The sequence below is a fragment of the Neopelma chrysocephalum genome, unplaced genomic scaffold (assembly GCF_003984885.1).
Source record: "Neopelma chrysocephalum unplaced genomic scaffold, ASM398488v2 Primary Assembly neopelma1_23b, whole genome shotgun sequence".
Taxonomy (NCBI): Eukaryota; Metazoa; Chordata; class Aves; order Passeriformes; family Pipridae; genus Neopelma; species Neopelma chrysocephalum.
Genome location: NW_020897692.1, coordinates 307,887 through 331,653, shown reverse-complemented (window position 1 = coordinate 331,653; position 23,767 = coordinate 307,887). Strand labels below are relative to the sequence as shown.

At 34.8% G+C, this 23,767-nt stretch overlaps 1 protein-coding gene across 1 annotated transcript in view; it reads left to right on the top strand.

Annotated features, from left to right (window-relative positions):
* The window catches only part of LOC113974765 (glutamate receptor ionotropic, kainate 2), a gene marked incomplete at its 3' end in the record, with an annotated part of 340,470 nt that overhangs the window by 16,557 nt on the left and 300,146 nt on the right, over positions 1-23,767 (top strand). The gene's annotated exons all lie outside the window — the stretch shown is intronic.

Sequence of the window (23,767 nt, the reverse complement as noted above, 5' to 3'; positions counted from 1 at the left end):
AATATGAATGAGGTGTCTATTTTCTGATAAACCTAAATATTGCTGCATTTTTTCTCCCCTAATCTGGTTACAATAACTTTTTTCAGTGTTTGCACAAATAGTCTTGAATTCTTACACTTGAATATGTTTTCCACACCTGCTGTTTGTGCTTGGGCGTGCACTTGGGTGTGCAGCCACTCTGTTGCATAGACCATGTCACTGTTTTTCTGAGAGGACAGAACTCCTGAAAGTTATTGTTTAATATTAATCCTTCCTCATTTTTTTCAATGATGTGGTATTTGGATGAGGAAACCGGTACATATGATACTAGTTGATTTTACTACTGCTTTGTTATCAAAGCTTGTCTTCACTCAGGCTTGACATATTGAATCTCTGACTGCTGGGAGATCAGTTTTCCCTCACATTTTAACATGTGTTGTTGAAACAACCTCAAAGTCAGGCGGTCTTCTTGCAGGAGATTTTATATCTGGAAAAAAAGCAGTAAACAGAAAACGTTGTCTATTAAGGAATCTAAGTGTTGAAGGACTAATTGTCAGGAATCAGGAAATGTTAATGATGAGTTTAAATATAGATTTGCTCGGTAATATGAAATTTCTGTATTAAATCCTGTTTATACATTTTTATTTCTACAATAATTTTGAGTATTTATATTTTTAAAGGAAAAAAACAGCCAGTACTTTGTATCTCAGATTATTTTGTAACTAATCAAATGACAAATATATTAAGCATTTGTATATACATTGCACATATTTGTATATATATATATAATATTTTATAAAGTTTTAAACACAGAGATTAAAAATCATCAGCTAAAGTGACTTTTATACACAGTATATACTTGTGCAATAACCTTGATCCACAAGTTGACCCAGAACACTTAGTTATCTTATATAGGGACTTCAAATGACTCTCCTCTCATACAGTAAAATTCTTTTCCAGAATCCTGAATTTGGACTAGATTTTCCCTACTTAAATCAAGGCTCACAAAAGACCACACCGTAGACCAGTTATTATTTTATACAGTTCTAGAGATGTCAATAAGAGTGTTTTGCATCTTACCAAGCACCAGGAAAGACTGCACACTGTGACCTGATTTTTAAGAGTGTTGAGCACTTGTTATTCCTATTCATAGGGATCCATGGGAAGTGGCAGCACTTTAGTGACTCCTAAGTAGGTATGTGGGACTTTGTAACTAAAAATTTAAATATGAAGGTTTTACATTGCTTAAATATATTGTAATTAATTTTTCTGCTTCCTCCTAAAGTGACCAGATCTGCTCACTTATAAACTTGTCTGGCCTCAATAATGGCTGGATAATATCAGAATGTTTCTAAAATTGTTTTTGCTGTTAAATTTCTTTCACAGGTGGCCTAGTGTATGGAAAAAAGGAAAAAGTAGCATAAGAAATTAAAATTGGTTATCCAATTTACTAGGGCAATTAGGTAATTTTTAATTATCTGTTCCTTGTTTCGAACCTTTAATACAAATAGCTGTTGGTATGATTCCATAATTTAGTCCTGCAGTCACATTTACACAGAAACCTTCCCTGGAAGTGTATGTACAGGATAGACACATACTATTTGTAAAAGAACAATGGCTTCACATCACAATTGTACAATGTTTCTTTAGGCAAATAGAATTTGAAAATCATATATATGATTTTTACCCAAGTTCAAGGCTTTTGTGAACCTAGGATGGTCCTTTGTGTTTACAGGCTTGTCTTAGAAAAGTGTACCCTACATTGCTACATGAACTGTGAAACAAAACAATACCACAAAGATGCTTAAATCTGGTTACTTGAGAGTAGTTAAATACCTATGTACTTACCATTACAGCATTCAATGACTCATGCTGTAATGAATGCCTTCAATAACACCAAAGCGAAATATTCACAGAAATATTAAAAACTTTGCCTTATATCTTAACTTCACAAATTATGATTAGAAGCTTAATGCAATTTCCAGCTTCAGAAAAGATTCTCAATTTCCATGCTAAATGTACAAGAATATATTCAAATAACATAATTGGTTTACAAGAAATCAAAGCAAATATTGTGGACGCTTTCACTTAGTGCATGTTTCATAAAATAAATGTTATTTTGAAGCATATATATCAAATCAAAACAGATGGATCCCGAAACAAAGCATATGGATATACATATGCTTGAATGTTCTTTAAAATGAACCTCCTATGAGCCATGATATACAATTGTTGGGAAATCAAACATGCTCTCCTGGTAGAGTTACATTTGTTGACTTTTTAGATATCACTGGAAATATAGATTTCAAAACAAATATTTTACTTTTAAAACACAAAATCACTGAGATCTGGGAAATCACTTGCAATGTTTTCAACAGTACTTTCATTAAGAAGTTTCCAGTATATCTGTAGAGAACATCATATGAAGAGAACTTGTTTGTTCCTGTTCTTAATCTGGCTGAAATGCAGGCAGCAAAAGTTGAAATGCAAGCATTTGTTTTCACTTTCGGAATGTGTTACTATTCTGTGACTATTTTTGGCTGTTTTCCTCTTATCTTGATCTTGGAACACCTAAGTGCCAGCATCTCAATATGCAGATATATCAACCTGAATAACTCATTTAACAATGAATTGAATTTGTCTTTATGTATGAGGGAAATCTCAGGAACAGATAATTTGACAGGGGTCTTACAACAAACACATTATTTTCCATAGTTATATATTTTCAAATATTTATTTTTCAGTGGAAGTAAATGCCTTCAAATTAGTATATTGCCTCTCATTACATGCTGGTGAATGTCTACAAGATTCCAAGATTCAGTTTCCATTTTGTATTGTGACTGCTTTAAATAAAAGAATATTACTGTGACATTTCAAATATTAAAAACTGAGTAATGAATAATAGCTCCTGGACTTCTCTGTTCCTTTTTTTGTTTTATATTCCATTTACATTAATTTCTTTCTTCATTAATCCCACAGCTTTATGCATCCTTTGCAATTTCAAGCTAGAGAAAACAAATTAAGTAAAAAACCTTCTGTTAATTGACTTTATTTGCTTTAATGCTGCTAGTCCATATTATCTACTCTCTTAAATTGAGTTTGGGATTGCCAGCTTTAAGGGTATTACACTGCATTTTGGGATGCTGCCAGCATATCCCAAGTAAATATATTTAAATCAAAGCTAAGCTGCTTAAAATATTCATGTTATGCTCTTAGTATGGTTTAGAGAAATGTGAAACCATTTAAGACTTGCAAACCTGTTTTATGGCAAGAAATATATTTGAACTGTCAGGCATATAGCCTAAACTGATAGTCACTGTTAACTTTGTTTAATAGGAAATGGTTTCATTGTTTTATTAGCAATGATACATTCAGGGGCTAGCTTATTTGAAATTTATGGCATAATGCAACTGTGTTATTTATAGAGGCAAAGAAAACAATTTCTAACTGAAAACAGTCTTGGGAAAAGGAACATTCTGAGTAGATAAAATCATGCATGCAGGTAAAATGCATGTTTACTTTGAACTCTTAAATGCATTTGTTTTATGCATTGCATTTTTATGTGTTGCAGGAAACTGTGAGTATCGAATTCAAAAATACACTTATTCAAAAGTCAATGTATTTTTAAATATTAAGAGAAAAGAGAAATACCTATGAATATGTATGTCATTCTGTGGAGAAATATGTCCTGTAAGAGAAGCAAACTCAGGAAGTTTAGTATTCCTGAGGGTAGTCACCCTCGCCTCAATACTCAGAAAGCTGGTGTAGTGCCTCATCTTGAAGGTCATCTCTAAGCATGCAGAAAACTAGAGGATGATCAGGAGTAGTCAGCATGAATTCAGCAAAGGGAAGTCATGCTTTGCCAACCTGATTGCCTTCTGCAATGAGACAACTGCCCATATGGATGAGAGCAGTGGGTACTGTCTACCTGAACATCATTAAGGTTTTTGACATTGCTCTCATGATAATCTCATAGGTAAACTCAGAAGTACAGGCTGGATGAATAGACAGTGAGGTGGATTTAGAACTCTCTGAATGGCATATCCCAGAGGGTTGTGACTGTGGTACAGGGTCCAGTTGGAGGCCTGTCAGTTATGACGTCCCCCAAGGTTCAATACTGGGTTCGGTATTGTGTAACTTATTCATCAATTACTTGGATGAAGGGACAGAAGTCCCATCAGCCAGATCGCTGATGGTGCAAAACTGGGAGGATATCCCAGAGTGCCTGTGCAGCCCTCCAGAAGGGCCTTGATAGGTTGGAGAGATGGGCAGAGAAGAACAGTCTGAAATTCAACAAGGGCAAATATAGGGTCCTGCACCTGGGAAGAATAACCCCATGCACCAGTACAGGCTGGGGGCCAAGCAGCTCTGCAGAGAAGGACCTGAGGTTCCTGGTGGACAACAAGCTGTCCATGAGCCACCGGCGTGTCCTTGTGGCCAGGAAGGCCAATGGTATCCTGAGGTGCATTAGGAAGAACATTGCCAGCAGGTTGAGGGAAGTGATTCTGCCCCTCTCTAGTCAGCCCTGGTGAGGCTGCCCCTGGAGTTCTGTGTCCGGTTCTGGGCTCCCCAGTACAAGAGAGATGGCCCCACTGGTCATCCCTTTCAACCCTCACCATTCTGTGATTCTATGAAAAGGTTTGATGAGAAACCTTTGAAACAACACATTTAAGTCAGGTGCTAATTTGTCCGTGCATTTCTTTTTTTTTTTTTTTAAGCAAAATAATGTGTCTTCTTACAAATTGGCTCATGATACTCTTGCAGAAATTTAGGATTTCTTCAGTTCTGCCCTACAGTGACAGGAATAACAGTTGCTTTTAAGGTCAATTCAATTTAGTGGAAGATTAGTAATGAATATGCATCTATCTACTAAGAAAGGAGTTAATGAAAAGCTAGATATTGAATAGAGTACTGTATTTTAGGTGTATATTCACTCTAGAGAAACAAGTTTTAAAAGAATAATCTCAAAAATTTAAATACAAGGCAAGATTAGTGTCTGATCTACTATTAACTAATCAATAAAACAAAAGCATTGACTAGAAACTACACGGCTTATACATCCAAAGATGAATAATACATTTTTGTACAATCATATCAGGTTACTCTGTGGTTTAACAGAGTATTAGCTAATCAAATTTTGTTACTGCAGACTGTTAATTCTTAAATTTTGCATTAACTTTCCTATCATGAGCCTTAATGTGAGCAGCTGATTAGGAGGAAGACTCATTCTGGGAACAGTTAGTCAAGAGGTGCTAGACTATTGGACTCACAGTATGAGACAAAATATATTGTTTGTCTTCCAACTACTCATCTAAAGCATTTAGAGGCCACATTTTATTACTGTCTAAAGGACAGTATTGTTACAGAATCCAGAAAAAGGATATTTTGTTTTGTTTATTTATTTTACAGTGTGCTTATGTAGGTGTCTGTTTACTAGTCAGTTTGTCAATCTCATACAGAAAAAGGCAGTTGAAACTCTAAAGCAAATAATATGGAGCAGGGATGTGTGGGGGAAGAAGGCTAAGTCCCGAGCACTGTCCAGTTTCCGCATTACCATTAAGTGGCCTATAAGAAAGATGGGGACAAACTTTTTATCGGGGTGTCTTGTGATAGAACAAAGGGTAATGGTTTTAAACTAAAGGAAGGTTGATTTAGATTAGATACAAGGAAGAAATTTTTTACTGTGAGGGTGGTGAAACAGAGGAACAGGTTTCCCAGAGAGGCAGTAGATGCCTCATCCCCAGAAACATTCAAGGTGCGGTTGGATGGGGCTCTGAGCAACCTGATCTAGTTGAAGATGTCCCTGCTTGTTACAGAGAAGTGAGACTAGATAGTCTTAAAAGTCCCTTCCAACCCAAATTATGATTCTATGATTCTTTTCAGTGAAAACAAATTCAGGGTAGATTATCACATCAGGGGAAGGAAGAAGGGTTGACACAGACATACATATTGAACCTACAGTTGAAATGTGTATATTTGCAAACAGGGATGTGTGTGCACATATAAGCATAACACTTTATTTTTGTTTCTCCAAAATCTTTGTGTAATCTTATTTTAGATTTTTGATGAAATTTTGATTCTAGACTTTCAGCTCTATATATAAAGGTCACAGACATACATACATGCACATTACAAAAATGTCTATGCAAACTGAAGTTTGCATCAGTACCTCATGCTAGATTCTACAACCCAGCTGTGGAGCATTTTGACTTCATTCTTTCCTGCTCTTCATTTTCAGCAAAATTCCTTTAATGCTGTTCTTTGAAAGTTCCTTAAAGCTTCTGTTTATATGCTCCCAAGACAGGTACAAGACGAAGATTTTAGCCCCCTTCCTATGAGGAAGGTGTTGAATCTGTGTGTCTGCCTCTCCAAATTATGTCTCTGCAAGATTACTATGTCATCCCACTAACTACCTGTTAAGAACCAATAGGTTGTTAATCCTCATCACCTAGTGAATTCCTTGAATTATTTAGGGATTTTAGATGTGGACTTTACCCTGAGGCTAGGCTCTGAAATTCCTATGTGAATATAGCCCTTAGTTGTACCTTGCTTCCAAAATGAATGCCCTGTTTCACTTGGTTACATTTCTGTCCTCATTATACTTGTGTAATGTCATTGCAGGCATGACAGCAGCACTGCTGTAAATCACAGTAAAACTTGCCTAGAATTTTTAAGGGATGCTTCATTTTATTCACATTATGTTAATCTTTTAAACTACTTTTCAGATATAATCTTCAATTTCTTCTCTGAGTAACTGCATAGAAATTCTAAACAGTGTGTGTGGCTGGAGCGGTTCACACTGATGGCATCTGAAAACTAGATAGGTGATTATTTCTAATGAATATATATATGATGTGTGTATATATATGTGTATATATGTATTTAACACACAGCCTAACATATCTCTCTTGTTCAACTAATTTCTAGTAAATACCATATCATTGATAGAGTGGAAAGGATCCACTTGCTCTGGCTTTCTGGAATAGATACATTGTGCAGACATGCACAGCCACTACTTTTATTTTTGAAGTGTTCTTGCAGAATAGCATACATGCTATTTTTGTTAAGCCCTTTTGCTGCCATTGTGCCATCAATACTCTTCTTTCTGTATATGTGTTCAGAGCATCATCCTTAAAAATAAACCAGTGGTACACAGGGAGCTCGAAAGTCCTCCTGGTAAATATTTCTGCATTTTTTTCCACTCCTTGGAATAAAACCATGCATTTTCACATTCTGCTGTAGTTACTATTTTTTTTTGCCAGGAAAAGGAAAAATTCTTCCAAAGGAAAAAAGTTTTGCAGCAAACATCAGATAACAAAAAAAATTAATATCCTTATAAGATTTCTGCTGACTGTAATGGAATTGAAATAAGACATAGCAAAATCACATGATAACCACTACTCAGTTCTCACTAATTCTGCTTTCACATAAGGAAGCAGGTCTTCTACTGCCTTCACTGAATGTTCAGTGACTGAAAGACTGCTTGCACAGCACTGAGTGGCCACTGCTTCCTGAGCAAATGCAAAACTGAGACGTAAGTTTCCTTTATCTGATAGGTATGACAAAAAAAAAGTGAAAATCATTGAAAAAATTTAATTCAGAGCTTTACACACATACTTATGAGGCATGAATGAAAATATTTCATTATCACTTTTCTCTCAATAGTATGCTCAGATTTAATACCTAGTTTCAGTCACATTTTTTCATACAGGTCTGGGCCTTTTAAATTTTGATAATTTAAGCAGCCAGATAAATATAGGACACTTCCAGAAACAAATCAAAATTCTCATGGTTGTAAGGTGCCTGCTGAGGCAATTGGCAGGATTTCCAATACTGACTCTCATAACCAGCTTGCCTGGAGATGCTTTGAAACACAGACCTACTGCAAAGAAAATGGTACCTCTTGGTTAAATACCTGACTCGAGCTCCATCTGTATTTGAATAGCCCTGTGAAGATTTCTGACAGTATTTAAAAGGTGAACTTCTTATTTCCTCATATTTTCCTTCTATTATTTTATGTATTGAATCTATGTCATTTTTTTCCAGAGAGAATTTGCTGTCATTTAGTAACTTTAGAGTATCTTAAGCAATGAAGCAAAATTTTGTTTGTTTGTTTGTTGGGTTTTGTTGGTGATTTTTTTTTTACCACTGTAATAGATGTGAGGTGCTGGCAAATATTTTCAATTAAACGGAAAATATTAGGTCCCAAATATACATGCAAGAAATTCAAACAGCCTCAAATTATTTTTATTTCAAAGATTTATGAGAAAAAAGGAAATACTGACAAGGTCTTTCCAGTGTGTACAGATTTTGTAACAGGTTATACTAATGAGTCATGTTAGTATTCAACTGTTTATTTCAATATTTAAACTTGGGGAATTTCATCCTAAGAAGGAGAACCATGGCCTGAGTTAGGTACTCAGGATCTATATTGGGTACACAGGAAACAAGGGGAAGCCACAAAAACTGACATGTGAAACAGTGAGCAGTCAAAAATAAGCAGATAAATGTCCTGGAATTAGATGTTCATAGCTATCAGGAAGTGGCTTCATGTCTCAAAAACTATTCTACCAAACTCTCTTTAAAAAAAACTCCACAAAAATATTTTTATTACATTTTATTTGAAAGATTAGTAGAAAAAGTGTCCATGTTTTTATAGAATTATCTAGTGGTTAATGCATTCATAGAAGACATTGTATTTCTGAGGTCAATTTTTGCATATGGGATTTAAACACACAACTGTTGCAAACCTACTGCTGCTGCTGTTTCAGCTTTTGTACTATAATTAATGATATATTGAGGCAGAGACTGTAAGAAGGAAAAGGACTTGCTAGCTTAACAGTTAACAGACTTGCTTGCAAGAGTTCTCGACATAATATAACTTTTTTTATCCCTTGACTGTTAAAGGGATAATAATCCTTCAGGCAAAAGACTGAGCCCCATGACTCCTCCTAATCTGTTGAGTTTTATACTGCTCTTTATTCCTCTGTTGGTCTTTTGAATCTTGAGTGCTTTGATGTAAAACAGAAATGCTTCAACAGAAGCAGGGATTAAAGGCATTCACCGATTCTATTACCTTTGAATTTTCCATAATTTGATGGTTAATACAATCAGCTTCAGGATTAAAACATAGATTTAAATTCCTGCAAGGCTGAGGCAGGTGAGTATATTGAGCCCCAGAAGAAGTTAGGGAAGCCATCTCTTCTTGTGGTTGTTGTGGTATTTTATGTGAAGCCAAATCCAGTAGGAATGCTTTAACACCCAGCTCTAAGATTAAGCACTGCAGGCAAAACAGATGAAGCAAGAGCTCTTCTATTTATGCACCCCAACAGGTCTAAGCCTGACTTGAGTACCAGAGCTCTCTTGCTGATGTTGAGCCTGAAGTGCTTCCAGGCATGCACAAAAGCACAATCTTTGGCAGGTTACGAAGGTTAAAATAAGAAATAGGCTTAACCGGCTTTAGGTGTTAAAGGATTACTTGACAGAATTAGGTGGCAGCTGAGTAGGGTAAAGACTAGAATTGAGGCTTTTGGACTTTGGGTATGGTAATTCCTAGATCTATCTATTAGAAGGAAAAATAAAAGTGAGGGTGTGGTTTTTATTGAATTAAAGAAAGTAAAATAAATGTAACTTAATGTTCAGATGTTTTTACAGTAATATACTTTATAACTTCTTTGTTTTAATAGCAATGGTTTGGCAGTTTTTTCAAGCTAATTTATGAAGCTCATATGTGCTTTGACTCTGCTGTACTCAGCAGAGTCAATAAGAACCACAACACCTTACATTGTTCCCACAAGATATTCAATATGTTAATATTAACAACCACCATACTCACCAATATCACAGAATCATAGAATGGTTTGGGTTGGAAGGGACCTTAAAGATCATCTAGTTCCAAAGCCCCTGCCACAGGCAGGGACACCTTTCTCTAAACCAGGTTGCTCAGAGCTCCATCCAGCCTGGCCTTGAACACCTCCAGGGATGAGGCATCCACAATTTCTCTGGGTAGCCTCTTCCAGTGCCTCACCACCCTCACAGTCAAGCATTTCTTCCTAATATATAACCTAACCTACCTTCTTTCAGATTAAAACCATTTTCCCTTATTCTATCACTTCATGTCTTTGTTAAAAAGTTCCTCTCCGACTTTCTTGTAGGCCCCTTTTAGGTATTGGAAGGCTGCCATAAGGTCTGTTATCTATGCTGAACAACCCCAGCTCCCTCAGCCTGTCTTCATAGGGGAGGTGCTCCAGCCCTTTGATCATCTTCATGGACCTCCTCTGGAGTCACTCCAACAGGTCAATGTGGCCCTGCCTCAAAACCCCATGGCTTTAGGTCAATGTGTCTGTCCATTCTTTTGAGTGCCTGGGAATTCTAGTTACTTGCTAGCAGGTTTTCAGCTGCTGCAATGAACCTGATTTACAAAGAAGTATTATAAAAAGTAAACCGTGTAAGAATTAGCTACTAAAATATCAGAAGGGAAAAAGCCCTCGAACCAAAGTTAGAGGTGACAATTATAATTACCCTGGATAAGGAAAACATTCATAAAAATATAAAACAATCAAGGCATAATTATTTTTCTTAGGTTAAGGTCTAAAAAAAATTATGTGTAACATAAAAGTTCCTATACTCTTATTATTTAAGGGATTTGTTGACTAAAGATTGTCAAAATAAATGATCAATTTCACACAGCCTGAATAAATGTTTGAAATGAGATTATACGGATGAGTGCAATACACGACAGCTTCTCTGCAATTATATATTACATGTCTAGACAGAACCCAAGTTATCATATTGCCCATGTATTTGATATTCTGAAGATTATTTTTGGGAACAGTGCAGTTCATTCCAAATATGTAGTAAAATAGGAATGCAAAATGATGCTGACAGAAAGTTAAAAAACTCCTTTTTCTGGAAAAATAAACAAAATCCCAGGGTTATCTCTTCTGGGAAAGGATCTCAGAACTCATTAAATAACAGATGTATGTGAGACTGAGTGTTTTCATTGAGGTAACTAGCACAATACCAGCAAAAATGTTTACAGCATGATGTATCTATACAAGACTCAAGAAATCACAGAATATGAATTTCTTTACTTACAGTCCTAAAAAAGGAATAAATCTGCTGTTAGACAAATTAACTTCCTATGTGAGGCAAATCAACCCTCTTTTGGGATTATACCTTAAAAATCATAAATGTAACAACAAAATGCCATTTGATGGTTATGAAGGACATAGGAATTGGTATTTAATTTTCACTGAATCACCAAATCACAGAATATACTGAGTTAGAAGGGACTCACAAGGATCCTCAAGTCCAGCCCTTAGCCCTGCACAGGACCATCCCCAGGAATCCCACCATGTTCCAAACACTTCAGAATATAAACTGAAAATGTTTAAGTGTAAACTTTTCTCTAAGATTAGGAATTTTTTTTTTGTTGCTGGCTTGTAGTGATGCCTTACACATAAATGAAATACAGGTAATTAAAAAGAATTATTTTATAAATATATATGCTCAGATCAACCTTATGACCAATTTCAAGAGTCAGAAAAAAAGAGCTGTCTAACCAGAAAAAACTCCTCCTTCACTTTAGAAGTGTAACACAGTGTAACATAATGTGCATGAATGACATCGTCAGTTGAGATATTTGATTTGGAGTCAGTTTTGAAGATAAATTATGCAGGAGATATTGCAGTGGTGCTATGATTTTGGTTGAGGTTCTCCCTATTATATATAGATGTGGTAAAAGACACATTATAAAACAGAGAAAGGAATTTCCAGGAATTCTAATTATAAAATTGATTATTTTCTCATAGAAAATAATTAGAAATAATTAGTAGTAGTACATTACCACTAATGCAGAAAGCAGAGACTGGTGGATTTCTTTACCAGTCATTGAACCAACTAGACAGGATTTTATGCTATAGTTTCTCTTGGAAGTGTCAGGAATTTCACAGAGGACTGACATTTAAGCTGAAGATTAAATAAGAGAACTGATGTTCTCAATTTTAAAGGGCAACCTTTGGTAAAGTAAGAGCACTGACTTGGAGTAGTCAGCTGGAATAAAACCTTCCTGGAACGAGGAAGAATAAGCATAAAATAAAAATTGTCCAAGGACAAAAGAAAATTATTATGAAAAGTTTTTTTAGGTTTATAAATTACAGGAATAAAATATAAAGTTGAAAATACACACCCAAACAAAAATTGTGATGTGAACTGTTTTCTAGTGAAGATGAGCTAAAGATATATAATTTGGGACACCTAAAACCTAAATGCTTTCTTCAGTGTTCAAGTAAGGTTAATGATGGCCATAATACAGGGTACAACATGAAGCAAAAAAAGAATAATAACTTGCACTGAAAGTTTGAAAATGAAAATTACCAAAAATTGAAAACAAAATTCAAGCCCTTTAATAATTTAATAGTTAGGTAATATCTCTTTCTATGTATTGAAAACAGGAGAAGATTTTTATCTATCTATCTATCCATCTATCTATCTATCCATCTATCTATCCATCTAAACAAAGGATCTGTGATAGCTCTGCTAATCTGCCAGTTAAGTTTTTGATCATATTTTAAAGGAAAGAAAATCCCAAAAATTACATTTAAAGAGAAAATAGGAATAATTAAAAAGTTTTATGAACTGTAGATTTTATTTGTTGGACAGCAATTATTCTTATTAGAGAATTCTTATTAGAGAAACTATTATCCTTATTAGAGAAAGTAGATTAAATATATCTTAGCCTTCTACATTGCAACAGTTATTTGACAAGATGCCACATGGGAAATGTCATAGCTAGACTAGAAATGATGACCATTATCATGGGATGATGTTAAAAAACTGATTGAAGAGGACGTGACATGGACTATGCTGATGGGCAGGAGTAAAGTTAGAGGTGTTGTTTCTCAAGTTACACTTTGATACTAACTTTTTCACTTTTTAATTACTAATAAAATCAAGAAAAAGAGAACCATGAGGCTGAAATGTGCAGAAAGTAAGGACTATCTTGATGACAGGATAGTAGAAATGGGATGAAATTTTAAAGATTTAGTTTGTCCATGCCTTAAGATGTACCAGGGCATGATTATGTGTGTAAAAGAAATAATGACACAGGAAGGGAATACCAGAGTATAAGGAATGCACTTGGAAAGAGGTAGGCTTTTATGGTCACTCATATTCAACAAAGATGAACAAAAACTGAAAAGCAGTGCAAAGAAGAGGAAGTGGGAATAGTCAGTGAACCAAAACTGGCCTTAAATTAGGAAACTAGGATAATCTTAGACATGAAAAATGTTACTGAGGAAAGATAATACTATGATCTTTAAGTAACACACAAAATGAATTTCTGGGAGGCTGAGTTACCTAACTTAAAGGAGAATGCTAACATATGAGCACAATTGATCTCAGAATGTCAGGAGTCTCTTTCAGGGTTTCTTAATTCACCTTCCATAGGAACAGTGGAGTAAAACATGAGATTATATTTAAGGCTGAGTCAAATAAAAATAGACAATATTTATATGACAAGTTTCTTGTGTTTGATGAAAAAGGTTTTAAAGATCCCTTCCAGTCCACTGTTTCTTTATATTTGAAGGGAATTTATTGTTCCCATAGTAACAGATGTGGAGGCTGAATTGCTTTATTATTCCTAGATGCAGCCTAGCTAGCATGGACAGTGAAAGAATTAATTTTTCGTTGTTAATTTTTCTCTCAACCCTGAGTGACACTTTGAAAGTTAACTGAAAATGCTCTGGATTTGTACTACATAAATGTATGTGATTGACTAATTCTCCAACATACCAAGTTGATGTAGCCTTTTTGGATAATTGTGTTTAATCAATAGCTTTGATTTTTGGGCCACTGATGTTATTTGTAGATCAAAACAGAAAATAACTTGCTACAAAATCTGTCAATGTATGAATTTTATGAATTTCAGGTTTTGAAACTGAAATGTTCACAATACTTCATGTGGTGTTCTAGCTTTTGACAGTAGCATGTGTATCAATAGCAACATACATTTTCAGAATTAAAAGAAATATAACAAAAAAATTTCAATGCCATTAGAAAGGGATTTTGGCATTCTACCCCTAATACTGTATTATTGCATTACTGTGTTATTATATTACTGTGTTATATAGGTGTCTAATGGCCTTTTGCCTTTGGTGATGTGAAAATAAGATGAGCACCTTTGATTTGAATTTGCATTTGATCTGTGAACAGCATCATGTTATATCCCTTTAGCAAATCTTCAGTTTTCACAGTTCAGGTCTTATTTTTTTTTTCCAGGAAATGGAGTAGTAGGATTTTTTAGCTGAATATAAATATATCCTTTGTCAAACTCTGGAAAATAAGATGGTGTCCACATACATGGTAGCCTAGGACTGTGTTGACAAAAATTGTATTCCACTGATGCCATAAATAATTTCATAAATCTTTACAGTGCTGGAGTATCACTTGTTTCAAGAATAGGAAGAAACTGCAAACCCTCTGAATATGCAATGCTAAAAATAAAGAAAATTGATATCATTATATCTGCAATAGAAATCTAGTTTATATGTACACATATTGCACTCCAAAATAAAGCATATCTTCATGTAATTTTCTGTTATTTAATGTTTTGTTCAGAAATAAATGTTATCTTGTTGAATTTCGTTTATATGTTACAGCAAAACCTCAATAGAGAAAAAGAACATAAATAAAAGTTGAATATTATGGCAGTGGAATATTGAGATATGTTAGGCACACTATTTCTTTTTCGCCAGCAGGCAACTGATAAAGTTGTTACTACTGAAGAGCTGTTGCATAGATCCCTTCAGATCATAACTTTGGTGTCTCTATGGGTGTTTCTACTTTCTTTGTGGTTTTGTGGGTTTTGGGGATTTTTTTGTAGTGTGGTTTTTTATGCGTTGTTTTTGTTTCGTTTACTTGTGGGGCATTTTGTTTGTTGGGTTTGGGTTTTTTTTGGGTCAGCAGTGCTTTTATGGTGGCCTGAGTCTGTATTCACAGATTTAGCTATAATCTTATGCTGGACACAAAAATCATATGTAAATACAGGTATGTACTACATCAGTCTTGAGAAGTCTAGCATGAAAAGAATAAAAGTGTACTGCACTATGCAGCAGTAAAATAATGTAACGAGCTTAGAAAGATGATTAATTGAAGTGCACCACTTGCATGAACCAAATTGACAGTGGGACTATCAAGTTTGACTGTATTTTTATTCTCTTCAAATAGTGAAGAGCCCACCTTTTTTAATAACTTGAATAATAAGAAGATGTATTGTGATACAGAAGAATAATGTTTCTATTTAAAATAGAAATTTTCTGTTGAAAATAGATATATTCTTTGTGATTAATTTCTGAATAATTTTAATATAATTTCTGAGAATATTACTATTGGTCGGATAGTGACTGATTTTATTTGAATATTGGACAAAGAAAAAAGAACAGGGAGAAGGTCTGGAAAAAATACACTATGGTTCAAGAAAAATACTACTGTATGCATTTTTTCCTTTTACAGCAGGATTGCATTGCCAGTAATTTGCCTGGAAAAGTGAGTTTTCACCAAAACTTTCTACTCTTTGGAACAGTTATAGACTTTTTTTTCATTATCTGGAAGAGTATTGTTTAATTATGTGCAGAAACAATTGGGTTTTATTCAGAAAGTTGGAGAAATCTATAGAGCACTTTGAATCTAGGAGCAGAATTACTTTTCTTAGAAAAGAAGGAATAGATAAGTGTTCCTCCTTACTTTTCAAATACGTATTTCTGTGACACTGAATGTGACCAGATTTTCTTACTAGGATTTCATAAATGGGAAATCTCAAACGTGAAAATTAAGTGTATATGAAAGGGAACAGAGAGTCTTTGCAGTGTAATATGTCTTCCTGCTTTATATTCATTAAGGATGTAACATGTAGCTAAAAGAAGTTTTGAATGAAGTTTTTCTAATTCTTTTCTCACCTTCAAAATGCTCATAGAAATGAAGTCTTTTCATCACACAGCTATTTTACTTAACTACCACTAACACTCCAGCTACTGCTTTAGAGTGCAATTAATTGTGAGATAACCTGTTAAACCTTCATTCAGCTCACATCTGCTAGAAGAGTGACCTACTTTAGAAAATGAAACAACACAAAAGAAAGAAATAGCTGCAGGGTTTTTCCACTCTTCAGATGCTTTTGGCTAAAAGAATAGGGACTAGAGGGATGGTATGGTAAAAAAAAAATGTATCCTTCAAGATAAGGAGGTGTAAGAAGGCTAGGTAGATGTATCAGCACATCAATCAGCTGCATGCCCACTTAGAGAGGAAACAAAGGTTTCTCCTATGTTATCTTATGTATTTAAATGGGATGTCTAGGACACCTTCAGAGGAGATTCCATTCCAATTGGTGGGATGAACTTAGGCCAAAATCACTGCATAAATCTTACATTCAATAAAGAGTTGAACTTTTGAAGGGCTTTATTTCCCTAAATCATAGCCAGGGATTTTATCTGCTCAAAAGTAAAGATGAGTTGAAATCCCTCATCTATAAATCTTTGAGCGATGCAAACTCTACATCAGCATCTTCCTTAATATTGTATCTTCCTTGATATTGCAATTATATTTTGTTGTTGCTTTTTTAAAACAAGTAACTTTTAAAACACTGTTCTCTCTTTGTTTTCACTGGACAGTTCAGCTTTATTCTCATGTTTTAAGTTTATATTAATGGTTGGAAAACAGCATGCAAAACATGATCAATTTAAAGCAGTTTTGTATGAACTGAGAGTGTTTGAGCCACATGAAAATCTGCAGAAAATACAGTGCCTTACTGCGAGATGACTCCTTAAGTCTTCCTCGGTCCCCCATTTTCTCGTATGGTTTTTACAAACTTTCCAGAATTAAAAAAAAAGTAGGCAATCTGGATTACCCCAGTTTTCATTTGCTTAGTTAGCACAGTGTAACATAAATATTTTACAAAATGAAAATACTTATTTTAAAGTTAAAAGATATTGCTCTTAATTCCTTAGCTTTGCAGCATTGTCAATAATCTCTTGGGAGAACTCACATTCAACAGGCACTCAGAAAGTCAGCTTAGACAGTATTTGAATCTTTTCTTACTGGTGTTCAGCTAACTGGTCGTAGCTTCCTAAGCTAAATCAGTCCCCAGAATTACTATTGGCATGCTAACACCACTAATATAAATATGGCAGTTATATAAATAATATCATTGTGTAACTCTTTGTGAATGTCCTGTGAGTCACAGAATCACAGAACATGCTGAGTTTGAAGGGACCCACAAGGATCATTGAGTCCAACCTTTAGCCCTGCACAGGACTATCCCCAAGAGTCACACCATTTGCCTTAGGGTATTGTCCACATGCTTCTTGAACTCTGTCAGGCTTGGTGCTGTGACAACTTCTCTGGGGAACCTGTTCCAGTGCCCAACCACCCTCTGGGTGAAGAATCTTTTTCTAATATCCAACCCAAACCTCCCCTGACACAACTTGAGAAAATGTGTATACTAAGTTCCATTTATGATCAATCATAATTAATATTAATTTCACATCTCTATGTATCCACCAGTATTTTCATAACCATACACATAAATTCTGAAGGAAGAGTTGATGTCTTTATGCAAGAAATGCAAGACAAGAGTAGAATATGTGTACTGTCAACCCATCAGCATGAAAGGAATTAAAAGCAATTGGATTTTTGACAATTTCACAAATACTGTGGTGGTGCAGAGCCTGAAGGAGTAAGATGTACTTATGCTCCTTGTAGCCACGTTTGACAAACCCCAATTTATTGTCCTTAATCAAAAGCCACATAGAAGAAATGATTGAAGGTTTTTTTCCTCTGGTTAAAATATCTGTTATTTTGATGCTGCAGTGTTGAATCTAGATCAACATATCACTCCAGAAAGGTGGCTGCCTTCCTCTGGTATGTCTGCAGATATTGTACATCTAATTAATCATGTTACCCCATGATGTCTATTTATCACTCACGTGCAGCTGGTTAGTAAGGATCTGTGCCAGCTGAGAAATTTTGTGCAGAAAAATGCATAATTGTCTGTCTAAATAATCTTGATCATATCTCCAAATAGTCTTTGTTGTGATATTTAAGTTCTGCAAATAGAGCAGAATTACTCAGTTGCCTGGTAAACATAATCATTTCCGGGACCTATTCCAATTCATATTGATGATGAGATAGAAAACCAGAATAGACATGAGATTTCTAGACAATAGGATATTTTTACTCCGAAGAAATAAGTGCGTTAAGAGAGCAGGAGGAAAAGATGTGGATATTGACCATAGTACTTTGATCATCATGTAGCTGCCTATGATTCGGGATGATCCTTCACAATATACCACCAAAATATTCTTTTGTGCCATCCTTCCATTCAGGAATATGGCAGAAGAGACAAGTGACCTACATACCTACAGACTACTGTGACTTCAGCTGGAAGAGCTCTGTAGAGGGAGGAGTAGTGGCACTGGCACTGGCTCCAGTTGTATAGACCTTCTGCTAATGGGGAAACTGACTTTTGCAAACAACAAATGTATCCTGAGAAATCTTCCATGTACAACTTTAAATTATGGTGCATGTATACTAGTTGCCACAATAACCAACTACTTCCCATTTAAAATTTTCTTTTAAATCATTAGTGATGCCATCTAGGAATCAACAACCATTTTAAATCTTGAATTAAACAGTACATATAAATAGAACTATTCCTTTCGGAGTGAGAAAGAGAATGTGAATGAAAAGCAGCATTGTATAAATTGAAGTCTGCACAAGATGAAAGTCAGTAAAACACTCGCTTTTTTTAGTATAGCAAAACTTATTTATTTATTAATTTTGGGCTTTAAACATATTTTTGTCTTGCCTGTAAACCTGCCAGAAACTACACAAGTTAGTAAGGAAGTGCATATCTGAAGCAGAATTAGAGTCTTTGTCATAAAAAGAAGCAAAATCAGATGTCCCAAAAGTCGCCCTGACGGCAAGGTTTTTTTAAAAAAAACTAGCTGGTTCAAAGGGAGAAACATTTTCGGTACAAACATTTTCAATGCAAAATTCAAATAGTCGCAATATGTGATGAACAGAAAAGGACTGGGCAGACTGGGACTACCCTTTCTTGCCTGAGGCTTTCAAGGCCATAGGGAAAACCTGCCATATCTAAGCTGCTCCTTGAGCTGTGAAGACAGAGAGGTGGGAAAAGAGAAAAACAACAAGAAAGACAACAGAGTTTACTCAGTGAAATTTTTCTTTTCACTTATAAAAGTTTAATAAATATTTATTTTTAGAAATTAAATAACTGAAACATCTTACTTCTGTTCACAAGTCTTAATGTCTCTGTGGCCCAAATGTTAATACATAATTAAATGATACTCCTGATTTTGTCATTATCGATAGTATAGGAGTACTTCATATTTAGATATCATAGAGCTAGGAAGCTATAGAACGTAAAAATAAAATTATCTTAAATCTCAAGATACAAAAATAAATATTCTTCCATTTTGCACTTTGGACTCTAATCTCAAAACATTCTCTTTAGTAGAACTACAAAATTCTTTCATATCCAATATCTAGGTAATAAGAAATATCTGGAAAAGAGAAAACTAACCAACAAAGCAAAGAGGGAGGCAAACTGTGATTTGCATTAAAATTATTGACTATTTTGAAAAATCTCTTTTATTTTGTTTCCATTTATGACCAAAAGAACTGAGGACAAGTAAGAAATCCTAAGCCTATTTCTCTCTAGAGAACAAACCTGATTTGTCTTTTTTTCCCCTCATACACAGATTTTCCTTAATTCTTGCTGTGTCAGTAGTGATTGAAGATAATTAATAAAGGCCAGTGGTTAAGATGCAATTCTGCTTGAAATGAAGGAATACAGAAGATCAAAGGGTTGTAAATCCTAGATCCTTATACCGTAGCTGATATGGTCTGTAAGTGTTCCATCTTCAGACGAAATTACAAAACACATGACATTAACTGCACAGGTGACTCATGGTAACTAAGTCCAGCATAAAATATTTCCAGTGGTTTGCTATACAAAGGAATTACAGCACGTTTGTCAGCTGTTAGTAAATACTTATGACACTGGTTAAGGTTTGGAGTAGTTTCCCCCCCTTCTTTTCAGTAAAGGCAACAAATACTTTTTATCATATCCTTTTCCAGCTACCTGATGGGTGACGGAGAGCTTATTGTCAGTATAGCTTTTTATTTTCTACTAAACAAGGAAAGTCAGCTCCCATCTGCTGGTTAAAATTGCTGGGTACTCAAAACAAAATAAATATATAAGAGTGTAATTTTCTTTGGGCCAGCTAAGTGTTTAAAAGGCTTCTTCAGTTGATATCCCTTACTAGAATATCTGTTCTCAGTTTTCTCTGTTACTTTGCTATTTGAGAAAAAAGTGAAAAGAGTTGAGGCAGGACAACAAAGAAGTGCACAGAAATTAAAGAAGGCAGCTTAAAATGAGAAAAGATTTTTAGCTTTCTAAAACACTGATGTATAGAAATGAACTGCTACTATTTAAGATTGTATGGTGGAAGAACACAAAAGATGAAGATTTAATTTTACTAGGTGTATGCAAAAGGATTAGATTAGAGGGTGAGAAAATCTGTACCCCAAGCCATTTAAAATATATTTTTAGTGGAGCTAGTTATAAACAGCCTTTTTCTCTCACAAAGCAGAGACCTAGCTCCAGGAATGAAGGTAGGTAAGTTACTAATACAGTTGCTCTTGAAAAGAATTCAGATTTTTTCGTTTATTGGATTTTTTTCAGATAACAATATAGGTAATTTTCTTTGAGGCAGTAACTGCTTGGATCTTGTGAGAAGAACCAAATAATACTTTATATAATCTGAAGTGATGGTGGAGAGAGTGTTTTCAGGTAGCAAATGACCACTACCAAGATTTTTAATAGTTATTAGGTATTTGGGTCAAATATAATTATCTTAATATTTAAAAATATTGTCTTTTTATTTCCAGTACAGTCTATTCTTTTCTTCGGGTAGAGTTGTTCATTCTCCTTTCCTCTAAATGTACTATCTACTTTAGAAGATAAACAACAGTGTATTCATCTCTTCTGTACTTTTTAATTTAAATATACTTTCTCTGTTTTGAGAGAAAATGCCAAATGGAGGTTTTTAACATCTGGGAAATTTAAGAAATGCAATTTAGTTTAGTTTCTTTTTTTTTTTCATGGGATGCCTTCACTCCATGATCTTTGGACTACGGTCTATGAGAGATTGCTAAAGCACTTAATGTCATTAGTTATTTTCTGATATTTTAAGCATTCTTTATACATGGAACTCCAATTTATCAGGCTAATGATTTTTATACAGAAATCTCAAAGTTTTTTTGTCCACACTGGAGATGATAAACTGCATAAAATTAATTTGTTCATTCACCATTGTGAGACCTCCATTACATTTCCAATAGAAAGTTCTAGGAGCTGAGAAAGATGATTATAATGGGAATGACAGAGAGAACAAGGAATGTATATCCAGTGTATGTAAAATATTCCATATATGGTATGACACAAAGGTGATGACAAACATGTATGGAAGGCCAACAAATTTCCTTCAACACAAGGAAAAAGAAAGAACAGGAAGAGAATTTCTCTCATATTTCTCTGGTTTCTAGATGCTGTACATGTAAAAGACACTACTTAAAATTCAGCAAGAACTCACTCCCCTTTGGAAGAGAGAAAGGACATTGCCACTGATTTTTACCAAATTCACAACATTTCACCACATTTGGAACTTCAGACTCAGCAATCGCATGTGAAGTATTATCTTTACTATGGAATAGAGTTAAGCAAAGAAGAATTTTAAAGATCAGCATGCGTTTCCTGAGAAAGTTGTTATGATAAGATAGACTCTTGTTTCATTTTTGTTTGGACTTCTAGAGGGCAGATGCATTAGCCTAGGAGACCTGGAAGGCAGACGTAGGTAGGCAGAAGGCAGAGGTGTACAGAAGGAAGCATTCCGGTCTCATGTGAAATGTATCTCAAGTTCCTTGTGATTGCCACTTTGTTGTTATATGAGTACTGCTAAAATATAGCAGCTATTGCCTGTCGAGTACTCTTTTTCTCCTGTGTGGGCATATCTTTATTTCCCTGGTAGATGAAAAAATGTTGAGGATTATCGTACAAACATCTGCCACGTGTGTTGCTGCTGCATTGGGGGGGAAGTATCTCATGTTATCACTGAGTTCAAAGGATAACATGTAAAGTCTCATTGGAGACATTTTTCTGTCTTCATTTGGAAAGTGTTCTGGAATGAGAGTATAGATTTGTGGCTTCTTGACTCTATAGGGCTAGAAGGCATCAGTGTGAGGCATGAATAAATCAGTGACTTTTCTAATGTGACAAAAATATTTCTTTTCATAAAGCTTTCACTTGAAACCGAAGAAGTTTCAAGCTCTCTCTTGACTAGGTTTTCCCAGAACATCTGAATTGGGCCAAAAAGGCAACAGGACAATGAGCAAAGTGTCATGAAAAGTTTGGTGAGGAGCAAGGGAGACTGATAGTCTTGGCTCTGTTTAAATCCTGACCTCTTTTTCAGTTGCTTGCGTGCTATTTTCTTGCTAGACGTTATTGTGAATGATAGCAAGAGTTAGGCAGGTCTTTTGCAGAAGACAACAAAGTGAGTCTGTTATGTGTCCATGGTGCAAGATGTATTGAGTGCAGATCAAATTCTAGAAGAGTCTTTGCTGGGTGTATTTTACAACTGGTAAAATAAGTGTGTCCAAGTGTACCTCCAGCTGCTCACAAATCAGATATATGTGACTTAAATGTTCTTGAAGTCTTGCTGTATTGATTCCATGTAGAGAGTGCTCCAGCCTTGGACCCCTCACTGAACAGACTGAGAAAGTAATTTAATACTCTGGTGTAAACACAGCTGTTTTTCCTAGGGTTTTTTTTGTTTGGTTGGGGTTTTTTTAAATGTATCTATATACTTCTTTATGTCAGTACAAAGTAGCAGTGAACTGTTGAAAGGTTATAAGTGTCTATTGGAATTTCCTGTACTTTTGTTTGTGGGTTTTGGGCAAGAAATATTTTCTGTATTTAGTTCTGTAGTTTCTAATCATTTTTCAGCCTGCGATCTGTGCTGCCTCTATATAATAGTCTTTCAAAAAAACCCCAAAAAACAAAAAGCCCCACCCCAAAATGCACTGTTCAGGACTGCTTATAACATGGTATATTCATTTTAAAAGCAAACACAGTGTGATGTCTTAAAAAAAAATAAAACACATGTTTAACTTGGTTGTAGTGAGGTGTTGGAATAGGAATTTCTCTTGGTTTGAATTAGGTATTTCACAGGGGGATTTTTTTGATTAATTAAGACAGCTACAATGCTTTCACATAAATTATTCAGCAATTAAGAGGAAACTGTTACAAGATGCAGTCATCCTGGTCTAACTATTATTTATGTGACTCTTTAAACAAGGATACACATGCAGGTATAAAACACAATGAGTTTTGGATGATATGTTTCCTGCTTAACCATCTGACTCCATTCTGCAAATGATGTATTTTCAGTTTGTTTTCAATTTTACAATATATATTTCTTCTTCATTAGGGAATCTATTTATTTAAAATAAGTAGACAGAAGTTTAGTAAACTGACTTTTCAGTCAATTACATTTCTCACTACTTGTTTAGTCTTGTATCTAATGCATTCTGTACATATCTTAATATACATCCACTTCTTCATTTCTCTGTAGTCCCTGTGCTTCTTCATTTTTTGCTATTCTGGTTTGTTTTCAGAACATAACTATCACTGTTTCCTGATTCTTCAATA